This window comes from Wyeomyia smithii, chromosome 1 (genome assembly GCF_029784165.1).
Source record: "Wyeomyia smithii strain HCP4-BCI-WySm-NY-G18 chromosome 1, ASM2978416v1, whole genome shotgun sequence".
Classification (NCBI taxonomy): Eukaryota; Metazoa; Arthropoda; class Insecta; order Diptera; family Culicidae; genus Wyeomyia; species Wyeomyia smithii.
The window spans coordinates 22682262-22688261 of NC_073694.1; the positions used below are offsets into that span (position 1 = coordinate 22682262).

The window sequence follows — 6000 nt, forward strand, 5'->3', positions numbered from 1 at the left end:
TTAGAAGCACATTTTCAATACATTTTTGAGACTTTCGTAAACCATTCTTGAATTTTTGATACTTTTGAGCATTTTGAATTTGAATAACAACTCTGAAACATCATTGTAACATTTTTGAGACATTTACAAAACATTTTGGAAACGTGTTCGAAATTTCTCTGGAACATTCTATTTCCATTTTATCAAACATTCTAGATCAATTTTCGAGACATTTCTCAAACATTCCTGAAACATCTTTTGAGACATTCTAAAGTGTGATAAATTTTGAAACATTTTCATATACGACATTTTAAAACACTTTTTATGATATTTTCTAGGGCATTTAGAGGGCAATTTCAAAACGTCTTTGAGACATTTTTTAAATATATTAGGAAACAAAAATTTTGAGACAATTTTTGAGTTTTTTTCTCTGAGTAATTTTTGAGATATATTAAAGAGATTTTTGAACCATGGTTGGCACTAGGGACAAGACACTAATGATATAATGCGAAATATTTCCAATATTCGATATTACAAAGTATTTATCGTTCCATTTTTAGACACCCCTCGACCTATATAACAACTCCTTGACAGCAATTTTTTTGTTCACACATTTATTTGACACGGTCCAACAGCAAATTATTGTCGGAGTCTATCGGAGTGATATGAACAGATGTGACAGCTAAATGATAAATCTCGCGTGATTTTTCAAAAGGACCTAAGTAACAATGAGAGATTCTCTTCTCTCTTTTTTTGTTTCGTTAATTACGTCGTCATTATAAATATTCTCCAAGCTTTCTTCCCCTTAATCGAGAGATTGTAATACTGTCTTGCTTACTATGCATTGAGTGTTATGAAATATGAAAAATATAACATAGTTATTGATCAAAGAGAGTCTCTCAATGTTAGATAGGTCCTTTTGAAAAATTACGCGGGAAATATCAAAATATATTCATCAATACCGTATAATATTACCAGAATACTTCTCCTGAAAATAAAGTTGTCTAGCCCCTAGGGTTGGGATTGTAATATTTTTAGGAAATTTTTGAACCGAAATTTCAACATATTTTGAGGACTTTTCTGAACCATTTTGGCATTTCTGATATTATCTGAGCATTTTTCTAGATGCATTTTGGAAACATTTTTTAAATTATTTTGACAAGGTTTTTTGGAGATATTTAGGACATTTTAGAAAGTTTTTTAACAAATTTAACCAGCTCCGAGCAAGCCCACACAATTGTGTAGTAAAAAAGTGACGTAAAACAACAACTCCATCGAAATGATTTCTATGAAAATAGACTTGTTTGCTCCATTTTTTCTGTAGCAGCTGCGATGTTGACACTAGCGTCGAGAGCGGTGAAACAATGAGCTTAGTTTGAATTGATTCGGACGGAAATTCGAATTAAAATTTTCACTTTCGAACGAAAGCTAGTAAGCGTAAGGCCAACTTTTGATCACAATTTTCAAAAGTACGTTTTCTCGCAAGACATCTTGTTTAAGTAAATTCTAACAGTAAATCATAGATTTAATTGAGAAAGAACATTATCAAAAACTTCTGATGGGACTTCTGTCGAATTTTCCACTGACAGCCGAAATAGGTTATGTCACAGTAGGCGATTGGTGTCTATTCGATACATTTTTTTATTTGCATGGCGTGCTCTCACGTGATTGGGTCATTATACGCGGAAACCTCAACCTTGAAATATTTCATCAAGCTTCAATACCTATCATAACAGCCTAAAAAAAACTAAATGTAGAACGAATTCTCCAAAAAGTATTTTTTTGTCATTGTATGAGACTGGTTCGATCTGAGCATGATCTTTTCTTGATCGTGTAACTAATGGAATTTTTGGGTATAGGCATCGATAGATTGAATTATTTACATCATGTTTATTCTTTGTCAATGATGCAAACATAAATCAACTTCAACAGTGGAAATGAACGAAAATAATTATTATTTCATTATTTTTTCCTCTGCTTTTCGAATATCGCGCATGTAAAGAATTCAAGAAACCAGAGAAAAAAATTCACCTTCATCCAAACATCAGGAAATTCAAAACACGTGCAAATCTGCATACAACCCGCACAGGAAGGCCCCTGCCTGTGAAGTGAACAATATCCGTTCTGCGAACAAAAGCCACCTCGAACCCTGCTCATCATCATAATCATCATCATCATCATCATCTCATTATAATGGTACCATCAAAACCGTCTACCCCCCATTACACTTACCTCCTCCTCACTCCTCAACAAGCAAACATATGTACATTGCATTTCCCCACACTAACTACCGAGGGAACAAATCGCCTATAATCGCATCAACATGATGAGCGCTATTAGCATCGGGCATCCATCAGGTTATATAACAACACTGCGATCAGCAACGCCCAAGCAACGGGCTTTTCGATTTCAATATTAACAACAAACACACGCGGGGCACGACCGCCCAACTTGGCAGCACGGATTTTTTTTTTCACACGATCCGGCGATCCGTTGCTTATCACGCCCTTGTTTTGGGGTTTCACTTCACTACTGACACTGACTTTAGGATGACCCTGCTGCTTTCCGAAACACCCCTGTAACTGTTTCTCATCTCACCTCATAGCCTACCGAGATATTGTATATTGCGGCATTTGACGTTTTATTGGATGCACTTTCTATTTGTTTAATTATTTATTTTTTCCACTACGAGATTCTCGCGCACGTCAATTAAACAATAGTCCAAGCGAGTTTTGTGACACTGCGACCAAGTCGCACTTTCACACGCTGTTTTATTAGGCAATTTTTTCGATGTTTTGTCGTGCTTTGTGTGATCTCGTAGGTACTAATTCACTTGCCAAACTCGGAATAGTTTCATGTGTGTTTACTGTTCTACCACTAAACCGTCCACTATCCACCAGCAGAGCAGCAGCGGGTAACAAAAGGGGAAAACCGTCTTTCCAGCTCGAACATGTGTACGAAACTGAAGCAAAGGTGTACACCAAATAGCCAATTTCCATCGGCGCACGGCGGCGGCGAAATAAGCAACATTTTTTTATTATTATTGTTATTTTGTAGCTGCCGCCGTGCTGCACCGCACCGCGCGCTCTTCTGTGCTGCGCGCCCTGTCTCGTTCTAGCGCAAACGCAACAGTACTGCACAATAGCCGTTCAACAACTCGGATGATGACGACGACGTTGATGATGACTCTGTCCGCGGTTGGCTGAGTTTTGGGGCTTGAACTAGTGTGCGCCCACTTTAGAGCTCGCCACGCTCTCTATGGATCCATTAGTGACAACGATTTGAGCGCCGCGACGCCATCGAAAGCGACGAACGTTCACTAGCGCGCGGCGCAGGGCCAAAGTGGGTGACCAACCGGTTGAATACGCGTAGCGTTGGTCTCAACTCAACCCAACAGGTTGTTTGCTGATTCATCCAACGTATCGCGTACTTTGTGGTACTTTAAACTTATTCATATACGGTTTTTTACTGCATATTTTATTCGGAGAAAACTTTCGTTGGATCTGCTCTGCATACGTAACACACGTGAAACAGTAGAGCACGTATTGGCAAACCGCCGGATGCGGACTTTAGGCTCTCGCGTTAATTCGATGTTTCTAAAATTCTAACGATTTTCTTTTAAGCCAATCATAACGTCAAACATGAAAAATAGCTGACTATTCACAATGTTTACTCTGTGTAAGTTTATTTAAATTTAAGCAGCCGATTAATTCCGGCGATCGTTATCATGAGAAACGACCCTGCCCGGGTGTTTGTATTCAGTTATAACGGTTGCCACAGGAGGTCATCTTTGTTACCACCTATAGCCCATTTTCGGGTAACGAAAGTTAGCGGTTTGCTTTGAAGGAAAACAAAAAAATATATGCACGCCTCTTGCAACGGATCTACATGTTTTTTTTTCTAATTATTCCAACCAAAGAATAAATTTTATTAACGAAGCAAGCACAAAGTTGTAATGATAATGTGATAATGAGATAATCAATATAATGATAATGCGAGCGTGTAAAACAAAAAATATAGTTTTGAAGTAATATACTAGTTTTTTATCATTTTTCGATTACATGAACTTTAACAAAGAATAAAAGAAGTATTACCAGTAGGAAACATAAATTATTTGTACTCGATTTTCAACTTCGCTGCTTCGACAGTTGAATCGCTTCAAGACAGGGAATCGGAACTTGAGTCCTCCGTCTTGACAGTAAGCATTTGAGTTTGACTCTGAAGTCTCGCACGAAAAAGGATGATACCAAAAATACCAGTCCGTACACTCTGAGGAATAAAAAACGGTTGAATAACAACATCCAGATTTTGGTTGTATTTCGCGATTACCTGGCATTCTTTACGTTTTTGGGCATTTTTCGACTCTTCCGACGTTTTCAGGCTGTTGGATTGACATCTTCTGACATATTTTTAACCAATTTTAAAACTTCGTTGATTTGTTTTCACAACGTTTGTTTTTTTTCCTACATTTTCGGGAAATATTTCGACAGTTTTTGCTAATTTTGACATTTTTTGCCTTTTAATTTAATTTTTAAATGTTTTGAGACTTTACATTTTTTATGTATTTCAACATTTATTTGATATGAACATCTTTCGACATATTTTTGTCAAATATTTTCACGTATATTTTACATGTATGTATTCTCAGCCAATTTTGGCCTCTTTGACAGTTACATTTAAATTTACAACAACCTGTGACAGTCTTTCAACATATTGTGACATTTCCTACATAATATTTTGACATATTTTTTAGCATAATATTTTGACATCTTTTTACGGTTTCTGACAACAACTCTTCAATTTTCATTTGGGGGTATTTTTTGACGGTTTTTATTTTCACTTTTTTTGTAATTTTCTAACATTTTTCAATTATTATTTTACCGATATCACATACATTTCAACTTTGACATTTGTATTAGAGGCCGAAATATTTTCAATTATTTTTTCAACATCGACATCTTTAATAATTTTAAGATTTTTGGTATTACAGTTCCTAGTTTTGAAGCTATTGATATTACTATTTGTCACATTTGATGGAGGTTTTTTCATTGGTTTTAAACCCGAATTTTTTCATGCATATTTCACCTATTTATGCTTCAACTTTCGCTGTCTCATTGGCCGGGAAACAATGTTTAGGTTAATCTGAGTGAGAATCCATGGTGCACTTACTGCTCCTAAAAGAATTTCAGCCAGAAAAATGGTCCTACGGATTTTTTACCTCTTTTGAAACGTACCCATAACCAGCAAGCGGCATCCGGTTTCGTAAGATGGTAGATCGCAAGGGTTTTGCTAGGGTCAAAATCGTGAGGCGTACCTTACAGACTTCGCTTGAATTCTCTCGAGTCTGTTGATCCAGACGTTTTGTGAAGGGTTCCAGACTATGGTCAGAAGTTCCGCTCATCGGCGTAAACTAACCTGCAACCTTGAGGAACAACATGACAGACGTCATTGAAGAATAATGATAATAGTGATGGTCCCAGGTTGCTGCCTTGAGGAACACTGAAGTAGTTGCTGAACGGCTCAGATTTGGCTGTTCCTAGTTTGATGTTCAATAGTCGATTGGTCATATATGATTCTATTCATTTAACGACATTCGTTGCCACATCTAGACGGTCCTGTTTTACAAAAAGAATTCGGAGAACAACTTTGTCGAGTGCTGACTTTAGGTCGCTATAGACCGTGTCGATCTGTTCAGTAAACAGGGTAAGACAGGGTTTTACTTCAAGACCCAAATGCCTTGACACTACAATGCGAATATTGACAGGATCAGTAAAGCAATTTCAAGCCACATAAGACAACGATGTTAGTCGACTAATTTCGCTTTGGTTGAAGCTTTTCTAGTAATATTTTTTAACAAGACTAATTTTTGAAAAAAATAAACTTGTATAGAAATGGTGTTAATGATCAAAAATAATTTTAGAGCCAGGATGGTTTATTTGTTCGATATGACGTCTTCGACAGAGTTGTAAACAGTAATTTTGTCCTTTCGAAAAATGGTATACACTGTTAAAAATATTTTAA

At 36.5% G+C, this 6000-nt stretch overlaps 1 protein-coding gene across 2 annotated transcripts in view; it reads right to left on the minus strand.

Annotated features, from left to right (window-relative positions):
• Window positions 1–2956, minus strand: part of LOC129717699 (uncharacterized) — a 59925-nt gene extending 56969 nt beyond the window's left edge. For both annotated transcript variants that reach the window (XM_055667795.1, XM_055667794.1), the window contains exon 1: window positions 2212–2956. The gene's annotated coding sequence lies outside the window, so the exon portion shown is untranslated. The remainder of the gene's footprint in view (window positions 1–2211) is intronic.
• Between the last annotated feature and the right edge of the window lie 3044 nt (window positions 2957–6000).